Source organism: Ascaphus truei, chromosome 1 (assembly GCF_040206685.1).
Source record: "Ascaphus truei isolate aAscTru1 chromosome 1, aAscTru1.hap1, whole genome shotgun sequence".
Taxonomy (NCBI): domain Eukaryota; kingdom Metazoa; phylum Chordata; class Amphibia; order Anura; family Ascaphidae; genus Ascaphus; species Ascaphus truei.
Window position 1 is genome coordinate 70,326,169 of NC_134483.1, and position 16,401 is coordinate 70,342,569.

General features: G+C 44.5%; 1 protein-coding gene and 14 non-coding genes across 15 annotated transcripts in view; all 15 read right to left on the bottom strand.

Moving 5' to 3' along the window:
* SLC38A9 (solute carrier family 38 member 9) overlaps positions 1 to 16,401 on the bottom strand; it is a 212,587-nt gene that overhangs the window by 150,634 nt on the left and 45,552 nt on the right. The gene's annotated exons all lie outside the window — the stretch shown is intronic.
* Positions 190 to 353, bottom strand: LOC142472984 (U1 spliceosomal RNA). Its single transcript, XR_012789953.1, has one exon. It is a non-coding gene; the product is annotated as a U1 spliceosomal RNA (small nuclear RNA).
* On the bottom strand, positions 1,360 to 1,523 carry LOC142472992 (U1 spliceosomal RNA). The gene has a single exon (XR_012789956.1). It is a non-coding gene; the product is annotated as a U1 spliceosomal RNA (small nuclear RNA).
* LOC142472996 (U1 spliceosomal RNA) lies at positions 2,736 to 2,899 on the bottom strand. The gene has a single exon (XR_012789957.1). It is a non-coding gene; the product is annotated as a U1 spliceosomal RNA (small nuclear RNA).
* Positions 4,112 to 4,275, bottom strand: LOC142473004 (U1 spliceosomal RNA). The gene has a single exon (XR_012789958.1). It is a non-coding gene; the product is annotated as a U1 spliceosomal RNA (small nuclear RNA).
* LOC142473011 (U1 spliceosomal RNA) lies at positions 5,282 to 5,445 on the bottom strand. The gene has a single exon (XR_012789959.1). It is a non-coding gene; the product is annotated as a U1 spliceosomal RNA (small nuclear RNA).
* LOC142473016 (U1 spliceosomal RNA) lies at positions 6,452 to 6,615 on the bottom strand. The gene has a single exon (XR_012789960.1). It is a non-coding gene; the product is annotated as a U1 spliceosomal RNA (small nuclear RNA).
* On the bottom strand, positions 7,622 to 7,785 carry LOC142473023 (U1 spliceosomal RNA). The gene has a single exon (XR_012789961.1). It is a non-coding gene; the product is annotated as a U1 spliceosomal RNA (small nuclear RNA).
* Positions 8,792 to 8,955, bottom strand: LOC142473038 (U1 spliceosomal RNA). The gene has a single exon (XR_012789964.1). It is a non-coding gene; the product is annotated as a U1 spliceosomal RNA (small nuclear RNA).
* On the bottom strand, positions 9,962 to 10,125 carry LOC142473044 (U1 spliceosomal RNA). The gene has a single exon (XR_012789966.1). It is a non-coding gene; the product is annotated as a U1 spliceosomal RNA (small nuclear RNA).
* LOC142473047 (U1 spliceosomal RNA) lies at positions 11,132 to 11,295 on the bottom strand. Its single transcript, XR_012789969.1, has one exon. It is a non-coding gene; the product is annotated as a U1 spliceosomal RNA (small nuclear RNA).
* On the bottom strand, positions 12,508 to 12,671 carry LOC142473052 (U1 spliceosomal RNA). Its single transcript, XR_012789972.1, has one exon. It is a non-coding gene; the product is annotated as a U1 spliceosomal RNA (small nuclear RNA).
* Positions 13,884 to 14,047, bottom strand: LOC142473057 (U1 spliceosomal RNA). The gene has a single exon (XR_012789974.1). It is a non-coding gene; the product is annotated as a U1 spliceosomal RNA (small nuclear RNA).
* LOC142473064 (U1 spliceosomal RNA) lies at positions 15,054 to 15,217 on the bottom strand. Its single transcript, XR_012789975.1, has one exon. It is a non-coding gene; the product is annotated as a U1 spliceosomal RNA (small nuclear RNA).
* On the bottom strand, positions 16,224 to 16,387 carry LOC142473070 (U1 spliceosomal RNA). The gene has a single exon (XR_012789976.1). It is a non-coding gene; the product is annotated as a U1 spliceosomal RNA (small nuclear RNA).

Genomic DNA, 16,401 nt, shown 5'->3' on the forward strand with positions numbered 1-16,401 from the left:
GTTAGTGTCCAATTATTTCCGGACCTAACTGTATGTATGCAAGAGAAAAGTGCTCGAAAAGCAAAGAAAGAGTGCCGAAAAAGTACAAACCCTGGGAAGGGTGTAGTGATAAGAAAAGTAAAATATTAAAGCAGAAAAAAAAAGTATTGAAGTAGATGCTTATGCAAGTCTATCTTTTACCAAGAAAATCAGGGGAAAGCGCGAACGCAGTCCCCCACTACCATAAATTATGCAGTCGAGTTTCCCGCATTTGGGGAAATCGCAGGGGTCAGCACACCCGAAGTGCAATGGATGAGCCTCACCCTGGGTGAACCACCTTCATGATCATGGTATCTCCCCTGCCAGGTAAGTATGAGTTGTTTTGGGCAACGGGACCACCGCCTCCCGGGCACACCCCAGTCAACATAAGGAGGCTACCTTTCCGCAGTTCACATCCGATTGGGGGAAAAGACATTCAAAGCACACCTCCTCACTTAAGCTGCTGATTAGGGGAGCTTTCATATTATTTCACTACTAATGATATCTCCCACATTCAACCATGCACACAATACATGTACAAGAACTCCCATGGTGCCTTGCAGAAAAGACATTTGCATGTGGTGACGTCGCCCAGACAGTCAGTCAGCCTTTTATCAACGGGCACAGACTCTCCTCAATTTGCATATGAAAGGAAGTGAGCATCCAAACCTAGCAGTATGTCTCCCCAGTGCTCACAGTGTAACCTCAGTTGAAACTTAAGAGCACAGCCATGAAGTTAATTTGTCCACAGATACTGCTAGCTTCAAACGATCCTTTTAACCATCTCGACTTTCAATTTCTTCTTTCGCATCCATGTGGAAAGGAACATTCAGAATCAAGTGCCATAGATACAGTGGTGTAACTAGAAGCCAAGTGCTTCCCGAAGATACTTACTCCAATAACCTGGAGACCAAAAGTTGCAATCATTCCTGTAGTACTTTGTCTCGGGTGACATTCTTTTCAGACACTATTGAAGAACTTTGGGGCTTTTTTAAAGTCAGAATACTAGATACAGTACATGTGATCTTGCATTGCCATCTATTGGTTATCCATGCATTGCGCATTGGAAATCATACCAAGGGAAAAAAAGAGGCCAGTCAGGGAACAGCAAAAGACCCCCACGACGGAAGGCTTAAAAGTGGTCGGTTTCCTACACTGGGATTGCTAAAAGCCAGCGGTGAAGATAGCAATTTTGAATGCAAATTCAGCGTAATTGAATGCAAATTCAGCGTAAGACGCTATTAGAAATGGGTGCATGATAAAGGAGGAGTCAACTTGAAGGTGCAAGGAATGGGGGTTGTGCACATGCGGGTGGCAAGTCTATCTTTTACCAAGAATAATCAGGGGAAAGCGCGAACGCAGTCCCCCACTACCATAAATTATGCAGTCGAGTTTCCCGCATTTGGGGAAATCGCAGGGGTCAGCACACCCGAAGTGCAATGGATGAGCCTCACCCTGGGTGAACCACCTTCATGATCATGGTATCTCCCCTGCCAGGTAAGTATGAGTTGTTTTGGGCAACGGGACCACCGCCTCCCGGGCACACCCCAGTCAACATAAGGAGGCTACCTTTCTGCAGTTCACATCCGATTGGGGGAAAAGACATTCAAAGCACACCACCTCAAGTGAATTAACTAAATAAATAGTGAACCTTCTATATCCTTTCACCATTCAAAAAAACCTCCCAAATGATACAATGTGCCCAACAACAACAACTACAGCATGCAGCATGTGAGCGGGTTTGAAGCAGGTACAGACTCTTGTAAACATTTGCATACGAAAGGAAGGGAGCATCCTAGGCCGACACTGTTCTGTGCTATGCCTGAAATGGAACTGGAGAGCTGTGAACAAAGTTGAATTCACAACACAACCTAAACGGATAGCGCTATATATTTATTTATTTCATTATTTATTTATATCATTATCCAAGTCTACCATAAAGAGAAGACTTCACAAGAGGAGCAAATACAGCGAAGTTGATTGGACGGCGCTTCACTTTACAGATGGACAATGACCCAAAACATACTGCAAAAGCAACCCAGGAGTTTTTTTTAAGGCAAAGAAGTGGCATATTCTGCAATGTCCGAGTCAATCACCTGATCTCAACCCGATCGAGCATGCATTCCACTGGCTGAAGACAAAACTTAAGGCAGAAAGACCCACAAACAAACAACAACAACTGAAGACAGCTGCAGTAAAGGCCTGGCAAAGCATCACAAAGGAGGAAACCCAGCGTTTGGTGATGTCCATGCGTTCCAGACTTCAAGCAGTCATTGCCTGCAAAGGATTCTCGACAAAGTATTAAAAATGAACATTTTATTTATGATTGTGTTAATTTGTCCAATTACATTTGAGCCCCTGACATAAGGGGACTGTGTATGAAAATGGTTGCAATTCCTAAACGTTTCCTACGATGTTTTTGTCCAACCCCTTGAATTAAAGCTGAAAGTCTGCACTTCGATTGCATCTCGGTTGTTTCATTTCAAATCCATTGTGGTGGCGTACAGAGGCAAAACGATGAACATTGTGTTAGTGTCCAATTATTTCCGGACCTAACTGTATGTATGCAAGAGAAAAGTGCTCGAAAAGCAAAGAAAGAGTGCCGAAAAAGTACAAACCCTGGGAAGGGTGTAGTGATAAGAAAAGTAAAATATTAAAGCAGAAAAAAAAAGTATTGAAGTAGATGCTTATGCAAGTCTATCTTTTACCAAGAAAATCAGGGGAAAGCGCGAACGCAGTCCCCCACTACCATAAATTATGCAGTCGAGTTTCCCGCATTTGGGGAAATCGCAGGGGTCAGCACACCCGAAGTGCAATGGATGAGCCTCACCCTGGGTGAACCACCTTCATGATCATGGTATCTCCCCTGCCAGGTAAGTATGAGTTGTTTTGGGCAACGGGACCACCGCCTCCCGGGCACACCCCAGTCAACATAAGGAGGCTACCTTTCTGCAGTTCACATCCGATTGGGGGAAAAGACATTCAAAGCACACCACCTCAAGTGAATTAACTAAATAAATAGTGAACCTTCTATATCCTTTCACCATTCAAAAAAACCTCCCAAATGATACAATGTGCCCAACAACAACAACTACAGCATGCAGCATGCAAGCGGGTTTGAAGCAGGTACAGACTCTTGTAAACATTTGCATACGAAAGGAAGGGAGCATCCTAGGCCGACACTGTTCTGTGCTATGCCTGAAATGGAACTGGAGAGCTGTGAACAAAGTTGAATTCACAACACAACCTAAACGGATAGCGCTATATATTTATTTATTTCATTATTTATTTATATCATTATCCAAGTCTACCATAAAGAGAAGACTTCACAAGAGGAGCAAATACAGCGAAGTTGATTGGACGGCGCTTCACTTTACAGATGGACAATGACCCAAAACATACTGCAAAAGCAACCCAGGAGTTTTTTTTAAGGCAAAGAAGTGGCATATTCTGCAATGGCCGAATCAATCACCTGATCTCAACCCGATCGAGCATGCATTCCACTGGCTGAAGACAAAACTTAAGGCAGAAAGACCCACAAACAAACAACAACAACTGAAGACAGCTGCAGTAAAAGCCTGGCAAAGCATCACAAAGGAGGAAACCCAGCGTTTGGTGATGTCCATGCGTTCCAGACTTCAAGCAGTCATTGCCTGCAAAGGATTCTCGACAAAGTATTAAAAATGAACATTTTATTTATGATTGTGTTAATTTGTCCAATTACATTTGAGCCCCTGACATAAGGGGACTGTGTATGAAAATGGTTGCAATTCCTAAACGTTTCCTACGATGTTTTTGTCCAACCCCTTGAATTAAAGCTGAAAGTCTGCACTTCGATTGCATCTCGGTTGCTTCATTTCAAATCCATTGTGGTGGCGTACAGAGGCAAAACGATGAACATTGTGTTAGTGTCCAATTATTTCCGGACCTAACTGTATGTATGCAAGAGAAAAGTGCTCGAAAAGCAAAGAAAGAGTGCCGAAAAAGTACAAACCCTGGGAAGGGTGTAGTGATAAGAAAAGTAAAATATTAAAGCAGAAAAAAAAAGTATTGAAGTAGATGCTTATGCAAGTCTATCTTTTACCAAGAAAATCAGGGGAAAGCGCGAACGCAGTCCCCCACTACCATAAATTATGCAGTCGAGTTTCCCGCATTTGGGGAAATCGCAGGGGTCAGCACACCCGAAGTGCAATGGATGAGCCTCACCCTGGGTGAACCACCTTCATGATCATGGTATCTCCCCTGCCAGGTAAGTATGAGTTGTTTTGGGCAACGGGACCACCGCCTCCCGGGCACACCCCAGTCAACATAAGGAGGCTACCTTTCCGCAGTTCACATCCAATTGGGGGAAAAGACATTCATAGCACACCTCCTCACTTGAGCTGCTGATTAGGGGACCTTTCATATTATTTCACTACTAATGATATCTCCCACATTCAAGCATGCACACAATACATGTACAAGAACTCCCATGGTGCCTTGCAGAAAAGACATTTGCATGTGGTGACGTCGCACAGACAGTCAGTCAGCCTTTTATCAACGGGCACAGACTCTCCTCAATTTGCATATGAAAGGAAGTGAGCATCCAAACCTAGCAGTATGTCTCCCCAGTGCTCACAGTGTAACCTCAGTTGAAACTTAAGAGCACAGCCATGAAGTTAATTTGTCCACAGATACTGCTAGCTTCAAACGATCCTTTTAACCATCTCGACTTTCAATTTCTTCTTTCGCATCCATGTGGAAAGGAACATTCAGAATCAAGTGCCATAGATACAGTGGTGTAACTAGAAGCCAAGTGCTTCCCGAAGATACTTAGTCCAATGACCTGGAGACCAAAAGTTGCAATCATTCCTGTAGTACTTTGTCTCGGGTGACATTCTTTTCAGACACTATTGAAGAACTTTGGGGCTTTTTTAAAGTCAGAATACTAGATACAGTACATGTGATCTTGCATTGCCATCTATTGGTTATCCATGCATTGCGCATTGGAAATCATACCAAGGGAAAAAAAGAGGCCAGTCAGGGAACAGCAAAAGACCCCCACGACGGAAGGCTTAAAAGTGGTCGGTTTCCTACACTGGGATTGCTAAAAGCCAGCGGTGAAGATAGCAATTTTGAATGCAAATTCAGCGTAATTGAATGCAAATTCAGCGTAAGACGCTATTAGAAATGGGTGCATGATAAAGGAGGAGTCAACTTGAAGGTGCAAGGAATGGGGGTTGTGCACATGCGGGTGGCAAGTCTATCTTTTACCAAGAATAATCAGGGGAAAGCGCGAACGCAGTCCCCCACTACCATAAATTATGCAGTCGAGTTTCCCGCATTTGGGGAAATCGCAGGGGTCAGCACACCCGAAGTGCAATGGATGAGCCTCACCCTGGGTGAACCACCTTCATGATCATGGTATCTCCCCTGCCAGGTAAGTATGAGTTGTTTTGGGCAACGGGACCACCGCCTCCCGGGCACACCCCAGTCAACATAAGGAGGCTACCTTTCCGCAGTTCACATCCAATTGGGGGAAAAGACATTCATAGCACACCTCCTCACTTGAGCTGCTGATTAGGGGACCTTTCATATTATTTCACTACTAATGATATCTCCCACATTCAAGCATGCACACAATACATGTACAAGAACTCCCATGGTGCCTTGCAGAAAAGACATTTGCATGTGGTGACGTCGCACAGACAGTCAGTCAGCCTTTTATCAACGGGCACAGACTCTCCTCAATTTGCATATGAAAGGAAGTGAGCATCCAAACCTAGCAGTATGTCTCCCCAGTGCTCACAGTGTAACCTCAGTTGAAACTTAAGAGCACAGCCATGAAGTTAATTTGTCCACAGATACTGCTAGCTTCAAACGATCCTTTTAACCATCTCGACTTTCAATTTCTTCTTTCGCATCCATGTGGAAAGGAACATTCAGAATCAAGTGCCATAGATACAGTGGTGTAACTAGAAGCCAAGTGCTTCCCGAAGATACTTAGTCCAATGACCTGGAGACCAAAAGTTGCAATCATTCCTGTAGTACTTTGTCTCGGGTGACATTCTTTTCAGACACTATTGAAGAACTTTGGGGCTTTTTTAAAGTCAGAATACTAGATACAGTACATGTGATCTTGCATTGCCATCTATTGGTTATCCATGCATTGCGCATTGGAAATCATACCAAGGGAAAAAAAGAGGCCAGTCAGGGAACAGCAAAAGACCCCCACGACGGAAGGCTTAAAAGTGGTCGGTTTCCTACACTGGGATTGCTAAAAGCCAGCGGTGAAGATAGCAATTTTGAATGCAAATTCAGCGTAATTGAATGCAAATTCAGCGTAAGACGCTATTAGAAATGGGTGCATGATAAAGGAGGAGTCAACTTGAAGGTGCAAGGAATGGGGGTTGTGCACATGCGGGTGGCAAGTCTATCTTTTACCAAGAATAATCAGGGGAAAGCGCGAACGCAGTCCCCCACTACCATAAATTATGCAGTCGAGTTTCCCGCATTTGGGGAAATCGCAGGGGTCAGCACACCCGAAGTGCAATGGATGAGCCTCACCCTGGGTGAACCACCTTCATGATCATGGTATCTCCCCTGCCAGGTAAGTATGAGTTGTTTTGGGCAACGGGACCACCGCCTCCCGGGCACACCCCAGTCAACATAAGGAGGCTACCTTTCCGCAGTTCACATCCAATTGGGGGAAAAGACATTCATAGCACACCTCCTCACTTGAGCTGCTGATTAGGGGACCTTTCATATTATTTCACTACTAATGATATCTCCCACATTCAAGCATGCACACAATACATGTACAAGAACTCCCATGGTGCCTTGCAGAAAAGACATTTGCATGTGGTGACGTCGCACAGACAGTCAGTCAGCCTTTTATCAACGGGCACAGACTCTCCTCAATTTGCATATGAAAGGAAGTGAGCATCCAAACCTAGCAGTATGTCTCCCCAGTGCTCACAGTGTAACCTCAGTTGAAACTTAAGAGCACAGCCATGAAGTTAATTTGTCCACAGATACTGCTAGCTTCAAACGATCCTTTTAACCATCTCGACTTTCAATTTCTTCTTTCGCATCCATGTGGAAAGGAACATTCAGAATCAAGTGCCATAGATACAGTGGTGTAACTAGAAGCCAAGTGCTTCCCGAAGATACTTAGTCCAATGACCTGGAGACCAAAAGTTGCAATCATTCCTGTAGTACTTTGTCTCGGGTGACATTCTTTTCAGACACTATTGAAGAACTTTGGGGCTTTTTTAAAGTCAGAATACTAGATACAGTACATGTGATCTTGCATTGCCATCTATTGGTTATCCATGCATTGCGCATTGGAAATCATACCAAGGGAAAAAAAGAGGCCAGTCAGGGAACAGCAAAAGACCCCCACGACGGAAGGCTTAAAAGTGGTCGGTTTCCTACACTGGGATTGCTAAAAGCCAGCGGTGAAGATAGCAATTTTGAATGCAAATTCAGCGTAATTGAATGCAAATTCAGCGTAAGACGCTATTAGAAATGGGTGCATGATAAAGGAGGAGTCAACTTGAAGGTGCAAGGAATGGGGGTTGTGCACATGCGGGTGGCAAGTCTATCTTTTACCAAGAATAATCAGGGGAAAGCGCGAACGCAGTCCCCCACTACCATAAATTATGCAGTCGAGTTTCCCGCATTTGGGGAAATCGCAGGGGTCAGCACACCCGAAGTGCAATGGATGAGCCTCACCCTGGGTGAACCACCTTCATGATCATGGTATCTCCCCTGCCAGGTAAGTATGAGTTGTTTTGGGCAACGGGACCACCGCCTCCCGGGCACACCCCAGTCAACATAAGGAGGCTACCTTTCCGCAGTTCACATCCAATTGGGGGAAAAGACATTCATAGCACACCTCCTCACTTGAGCTGCTGATTAGGGGACCTTTCATATTATTTCACTACTAATGATATCTCCCACATTCAAGCATGCACACAATACATGTACAAGAACTCCCATGGTGCCTTGCAGAAAAGACATTTGCATGTGGTGACGTCGCACAGACAGTCAGTCAGCCTTTTATCAACGGGCACAGACTCTCCTCAATTTGCATATGAAAGGAAGTGAGCATCCAAACCTAGCAGTATGTCTCCCCAGTGCTCACAGTGTAACCTCAGTTGAAACTTAAGAGCACAGCCATGAAGTTAATTTGTCCACAGATACTGCTAGCTTCAAACGATCCTTTTAACCATCTCGACTTTCAATTTCTTCTTTCGCATCCATGTGGAAAGGAACATTCAGAATCAAGTGCCATAGATACAGTGGTGTAACTAGAAGCCAAGTGCTTCCCGAAGATACTTAGTCCAATGACCTGGAGACCAAAAGTTGCAATCATTCCTGTAGTACTTTGTCTCGGGTGACATTCTTTTCAGACACTATTGAAGAACTTTGGGGCTTTTTTAAAGTCAGAATACTAGATACAGTACATGTGATCTTGCATTGCCATCTATTGGTTATCCATGCATTGCGCATTGGAAATCATACCAAGGGAAAAAAAGAGGCCAGTCAGGGAACAGCAAAAGACCCCCACGACGGAAGGCTTAAAAGTGGTCGGTTTCCTACACTGGGATTGCTAAAAGCCAGCGGTGAAGATAGCAATTTTGAATGCAAATTCAGCGTAATTGAATGCAAATTCAGCGTAAGACGCTATTAGAAATGGGTGCATGATAAAGGAGGAGTCAACTTGAAGGTGCAAGGAATGGGGGTTGTGCACATGCGGGTGGCAAGTCTATCTTTTACCAAGAATAATCAGGGGAAAGCGCGAACGCAGTCCCCCACTACCATAAATTATGCAGTCGAGTTTCCCGCATTTGGGGAAATCGCAGGGGTCAGCACACCCGAAGTGCAATGGATGAGCCTCACCCTGGGTGAACCACCTTCATGATCATGGTATCTCCCCTGCCAGGTAAGTATGAGTTGTTTTGGGCAACGGGACCACCGCCTCCCGGGCACACCCCAGTCAACATAAGGAGGCTACCTTTCCGCAGTTCACATCCAATTGGGGGAAAAGACATTCATAGCACACCTCCTCACTTGAGCTGCTGATTAGGGGACCTTTCATATTATTTCACTACTAATGATATCTCCCACATTCAAGCATGCACACAATACATGTACAAGAACTCCCATGGTGCCTTGCAGAAAAGACATTTGCATGTGGTGACGTCGCACAGACAGTCAGTCAGCCTTTTATCAACGGGCACAGACTCTCCTCAATTTGCATATGAAAGGAAGTGAGCATCCAAACCTAGCAGTATGTCTCCCCAGTGCTCACAGTGTAACCTCAGTTGAAACTTAAGAGCACAGCCATGAAGTTAATTTGTCCACAGATACTGCTAGCTTCAAACGATCCTTTTAACCATCTCGACTTTCAATTTCTTCTTTCGCATCCATGTGGAAAGGAACATTCAGAATCAAGTGCCATAGATACAGTGGTGTAACTAGAAGCCAAGTGCTTCCCGAAGATACTTAGTCCAATGACCTGGAGACCAAAAGTTGCAATCATTCCTGTAGTACTTTGTCTCGGGTGACATTCTTTTCAGACACTATTGAAGAACTTTGGGGCTTTTTTAAAGTCAGAATACTAGATACAGTACATGTGATCTTGCATTGCCATCTATTGGTTATCCATGCATTGCGCATTGGAAATCATACCAAGGGAAAAAAAGAGGCCAGTCAGGGAACAGCAAAAGACCCCCACGACGGAAGGCTTAAAAGTGGTCGGTTTCCTACACTGGGATTGCTAAAAGCCAGCGGTGAAGATAGCAATTTTGAATGCAAATTCAGCGTAATTGAATGCAAATTCAGCGTAAGACGCTATTAGAAATGGGTGCATGATAAAGGAGGAGTCAACTTGAAGGTGCAAGGAATGGGGGTTGTGCACATGCGGGTGGCAAGTCTATCTTTTACCAAGAATAATCAGGGGAAAGCGCGAACGCAGTCCCCCACTACCATAAATTATGCAGTCGAGTTTCCCGCATTTGGGGAAATCGCAGGGGTCAGCACACCCGAAGTGCAATGGATGAGCCTCACCCTGGGTGAACCACCTTCATGATCATGGTATCTCCCCTGCCAGGTAAGTATGAGTTGTTTTGGGCAACGGGACCACCGCCTCCCGGGCACACCCCAGTCAACATAAGGAGGCTACCTTTCCGCAGTTCACATCCAATTGGGGGAAAAGACATTCATAGCACACCTCCTCACTTGAGCTGCTGATTAGGGGACCTTTCATATTATTTCACTACTAATGATATCTCCCACATTCAAGCATGCACACAATACATGTACAAGAACTCCCATGGTGCCTTGCAGAAAAGACATTTGCATGTGGTGACGTCGCACAGACAGTCAGTCAGCCTTTTATCAACGGGCACAGACTCTCCTCAATTTGCATATGAAAGGAAGTGAGCATCCAAACCTAGCAGTATGTCTCCCCAGTGCTCACAGTGTAACCTCAGTTGAAACTTAAGAGCACAGCCATGAAGTTAATTTGTCCACAGATACTGCTAGCTTCAAACGATCCTTTTAACCATCTCGACTTTCAATTTCTTCTTTCGCATCCATGTGGAAAGGAACATTCAGAATCAAGTGCCATAGATACAGTGGTGTAACTAGAAGCCAAGTGCTTCCCGAAGATACTTAGTCCAATGACCTGGAGACCAAAAGTTGCAATCATTCCTGTAGTACTTTGTCTCGGGTGACATTCTTTTCAGACACTATTGAAGAACTTTGGGGCTTTTTTAAAGTCAGAATACTAGATACAGTACATGTGATCTTGCATTGCCATCTATTGGTTATCCATGCATTGCGCATTGGAAATCATACCAAGGGAAAAAAAGAGGCCAGTCAGGGAACAGCAAAAGACCCCCACGACGGAAGGCTTAAAAGTGGTCGGTTTCCTACACTGGGATTGCTAAAAGCCAGCGGTGAAGATAGCAATTTTGAATGCAAATTCAGCGTAATTGAATGCAAATTCAGCGTAAGACGCTATTAGAAATGGGTGCATGATAAAGGAGGAGTCAACTTGAAGGTGCAAGGAATGGGGGTTGTGCACATGCGGGTGGCAAGTCTATCTTTTACCAAGAATAATCAGGGGAAAGCGCGAACGCAGTCCCCCACTACCATAAATTATGCAGTCGAGTTTCCCGCATTTGGGGAAATCGCAGGGGTCAGCACACCCGAAGTGCAATGGATGAGCCTCACCCTGGGTGAACCACCTTCATGATCATGGTATCTCCCCTGCCAGGTAAGTATGAGTTGTTTTGGGCAACGGGACCACCGCCTCCCGGGCACACCCCAGTCAACATAAGGAGGCTACCTTTCTGCAGTTCACATCCGATTGGGGGAAAAGACATTCAAAGCACACCACCTCAAGTGAATTAACTAAATAAATAGTGAACCTTCTATATCCTTTCACCATTCAAAAAAACCTCCCAAATGATACAATGTGCCCAACAACAACAACTACAGCATGCAGCATGTGAGCGGGTTTGAAGCAGGTACAGACTCTTGTAAACATTTGCATACGAAAGGAAGGGAGCATCCTAGGCCGACACTGTTCTGTGCTATGCCTGAAATGGAACTGGAGAGCTGTGAACAAAGTTGAATTCACAACACAACCTAAACGGATAGCGCTATATATTTATTTATTTCATTATTTATTTATATCATTATCCAAGTCTACCATAAAGAGAAGACTTCACAAGAGGAGCAAATACAGCGAAGTTGATTGGACGGCGCTTCACTTTACAGATGGACAATGACCCAAAACATACTGCAAAAGCAACCCAGGAGTTTTTTTTAAGGCAAAGAAGTGGCATATTCTGCAATGTCCGAGTCAATCACCTGATCTCAACCCGATCGAGCATGCATTCCACTGGCTGAAGACAAAACTTAAGGCAGAAAGACCCACAAACAAACAACAACAACTGAAGACAGCTGCAGTAAAGGCCTGGCAAAGCATCACAAAGGAGGAAACCCAGCGTTTGGTGATGTCCATGCGTTCCAGACTTCAAGCAGTCATTGCCTGCAAAGGATTCTCGACAAAGTATTAAAAATGAACATTTTATTTATGATTGTGTTAATTTGTCCAATTACATTTGAGCCCCTGACATAAGGGGACTGTGTATGAAAATGGTTGCAATTCCTAAACGTTTCCTACGATGTTTTTGTCCAACCCCTTGAATTAAAGCTGAAAGTCTGCACTTCGATTGCATCTCGGTTGTTTCATTTCAAATCCATTGTGGTGGCGTACAGAGGCAAAACGATGAACATTGTGTTAGTGTCCAATTATTTCCGGACCTAACTGTATGTATGCAAGAGAAAAGTGCTCGAAAAGCAAAGAAAGAGTGCCGAAAAAGTACAAACCCTGGGAAGGGTGTAGTGATAAGAAAAGTAAAATATTAAAGCAGAAAAAAAAAGTATTGAAGTAGATGCTTATGCAAGTCTATCTTTTACCAAGAAAATCAGGGGAAAGCGCGAACGCAGTCCCCCACTACCATAAATTATGCAGTCGAGTTTCCCGCATTTGGGGAAATCGCAGGGGTCAGCACACCCGAAGTGCAATGGATGAGCCTCACCCTGGGTGAACCACCTTCATGATCATGGTATCTCCCCTGCCAGGTAAGTATGAGTTGTTTTGGGCAACGGGACCACCGCCTCCCGGGCACACCCCAGTCAACATAAGGAGGCTACCTTTCTGCAGTTCACATCCGATTGGGGGAAAAGACATTCAAAGCACACCACCTCAAGTGAATTAACTAAATAAATAGTGAACCTTCTATATCCTTTCACCATTCAAAAAAACCTCCCAAATGATACAATGTGCCCAACAACAACAACTACAGCATGCAGCATGCAAGCGGGTTTGAAGCAGGTACAGACTCTTGTAAACATTTGCATACGAAAGGAAGGGAGCATCCTAGGCCGACACTGTTCTGTGCTATGCCTGAAATGGAACTGGAGAGCTGTGAACAAAGTTGAATTCACAACACAACCTAAACGGATAGCGCTATATATTTATTTATTTCATTATTTATTTATATCATTATCCAAGTCTACCATAAAGAGAAGACTTCACAAGAGGAGCAAATACAGCGAAGTTGATTGGACGGCGCTTCACTTTACAGATGGACAATGACCCAAAACATACTGCAAAAGCAACCCAGGAGTTTTTTTTAAGGCAAAGAAGTGGCATATTCTGCAATGGCCGAATCAATCACCTGATCTCAACCCGATCGAGCATGCATTCCACTGGCTGAAGACAAAACTTAAGGCAGAAAGACCCACAAACAAACAACAACAACTGAAGACAGCTGCAGTAAAAGCCTGGCAAAGCATCACAAAGGAGGAAACCCAGCGTTTGGTGATGTCCATGCGTTCCAGACTTCAAGCAGTCATTGCCTGCAAAGGATTCTCGACAAAGTATTAAAAATGAACATTTTATTTATGATTGTGTTAATTTGTCCAATTACATTTGAGCCCCTGACATAAGGGGACTGTGTATGAAAATGGTTGCAATTCCTAAACGTTTCCTACGATGTTTTTGTCCAACCCCTTGAATTAAAGCTGAAAGTCTGCACTTCGATTGCATCTCGGTTGCTTCATTTCAAATCCATTGTGGTGGCGTACAGAGGCAAAACGATGAACATTGTGTTAGTGTCCAATTATTTCCGGACCTAACTGTATGTATGCAAGAGAAAAGTGCTCGAAAAGCAAAGAAAGAGTGCCGAAAAAGTACAAACCCTGGGAAGGGTGTAGTGATAAGAAAAGTAAAATATTAAAGCAGAAAAAAAAAGTATTGAAGTAGATGCTTATGCAAGTCTATCTTTTACCAAGAAAATCAGGGGAAAGCGCGAACGCAGTCCCCCACTACCATAAATTATGCAGTCGAGTTTCCCGCATTTGGGGAAATCGCAGGGGTCAGCACACCCGAAGTGCAATGGATGAGCCTCACCCTGGGTGAACCACCTTCATGATCATGGTATCTCCCCTGCCAGGTAAGTATGAGTTGTTTTGGGCAACGGGACCACCGCCTCCCGGGCACACCCCAGTCAACATAAGGAGGCTACCTTTCCGCAGTTCACATCCAATTGGGGGAAAAGACATTCATAGCACACCTCCTCACTTGAGCTGCTGATTAGGGGACCTTTCATATTATTTCACTACTAATGATATCTCCCACATTCAAGCATGCACACAATACATGTACAAGAACTCCCATGGTGCCTTGCAGAAAAGACATTTGCATGTGGTGACGTCGCACAGACAGTCAGTCAGCCTTTTATCAACGGGCACAGACTCTCCTCAATTTGCATATGAAAGGAAGTGAGCATCCAAACCTAGCAGTATGTCTCCCCAGTGCTCACAGTGTAACCTCAGTTGAAACTTAAGAGCACAGCCATGAAGTTAATTTGTCCACAGATACTGCTAGCTTCAAACGATCCTTTTAACCATCTCGACTTTCAATTTCTTCTTTCGCATCCATGTGGAAAGGAACATTCAGAATCAAGTGCCATAGATACAGTGGTGTAACTAGAAGCCAAGTGCTTCCCGAAGATACTTAGTCCAATGACCTGGAGACCAAAAGTTGCAATCATTCCTGTAGTACTTTGTCTCGGGTGACATTCTTTTCAGACACTATTGAAGAACTTTGGGGCTTTTTTAAAGTCAGAATACTAGATACAGTACATGTGATCTTGCATTGCCATCTATTGGTTATCCATGCATTGCGCATTGGAAATCATACCAAGGGAAAAAAAGAGGCCAGTCAGGGAACAGCAAAAGACCCCCACGACGGAAGGCTTAAAAGTGGTCGGTTTCCTACACTGGGATTGCTAAAAGCCAGCGGTGAAGATAGCAATTTTGAATGCAAATTCAGCGTAATTGAATGCAAATTCAGCGTAAGACGCTATTAGAAATGGGTGCATGATAAAGGAGGAGTCAACTTGAAGGTGCAAGGAATGGGGGTTGTGCACATGCGGGTGGCAAGTCTATCTTTTACCAAGAATAATCAGGGGAAAGCGCGAACGCAGTCCCCCACTACCATAAATTATGCAGTCGAGTTTCCCGCATTTGGGGAAATCGCAGGGGTCAGCACACCCGAAGTGCAATGGATGAGCCTCACCCTGGGTGAACCACCTTCATGATCATGGTATCTCCCCTGCCAGGTAAGTATGAGTTGTTTTGGGCAACGGGACCACCGCCTCCCGGGCACACCCCAGTCAACATAAGGAGGCTACCTTTCCGCAGTTCACATCCAATTGGGGGAAAAGACATTCATAGCACACCTCCTCACTTGAGCTGCTGATTAGGGGACCTTTCATATTATTTCACTACTAATGATATCTCCCACATTCAAGCATGCACACAATACATGTACAAGAACTCCCATGGTGCCTTGCAGAAAAGACATTTGCATGTGGTGACGTCGCACAGACAGTCAGTCAGCCTTTTATCAACGGGCACAGACTCTCCTCAATTTGCATATGAAAGGAAGTGAGCATCCAAACCTAGCAGTATGTCTCCCCAGTGCTCACAGTGTAACCTCAGTTGAAACTTAAGAGCACAGCCATGAAGTTAATTTGTCCACAGATACTGCTAGCTTCAAACGATCCTTTTAACCATCTCGACTTTCAATTTCTTCTTTCGCATCCATGTGGAAAGGAACATTCAGAATCAAGTGCCATAGATACAGTGGTGTAACTAGAAGCCAAGTGCTTCCCGAAGATACTTAGTCCAATGACCTGGAGACCAAAAGTTGCAATCATTCCTGTAGTACTTTGTCTCGGGTGACATTCTTTTCAGACACTATTGAAGAACTTTGGGGCTTTTTTAAAGTCAGAATACTAGATACAGTACATGTGATCTTGCATTGCCATCTATTGGTTATCCATGCATTGCGCATTGGAAATCATACCAAGGGAAAAAAAGAGGCCAGTCAGGGAACAGCAAAAGACCCCCACGACGGAAGGCTTAAAAGTGGTCGGTTTCCTACACTGGGATTGCTAAAAGCCAGCGGTGAAGATAGCAATTTTGAATGCAAATTCAGCGTAATTGAATGCAAATTCAGCGTAAGACGCTATTAGAAATGGGTGCATGATAAAGGAGGAGTCAACTTGAAGGTGCAAGGAATGGGGGTTGTGCACATGCGGGTGGCAAGTCTATCTTTTACCAAGAATAATCAGGGGAAAGCGCGAACGCAGTCCCCCACTACCATAAATTATGCAGTCGAGTTTCCCGCATTTGGGGAAATCGCAGGGGTCAGCACACCCGAAGTGCAATGGATGAGCCTCACCCTGGGTGAACCACCTTCATGATCATGGTATCTCCCCTGCCAGGTAAGTATGAGTTGTTTTGGGC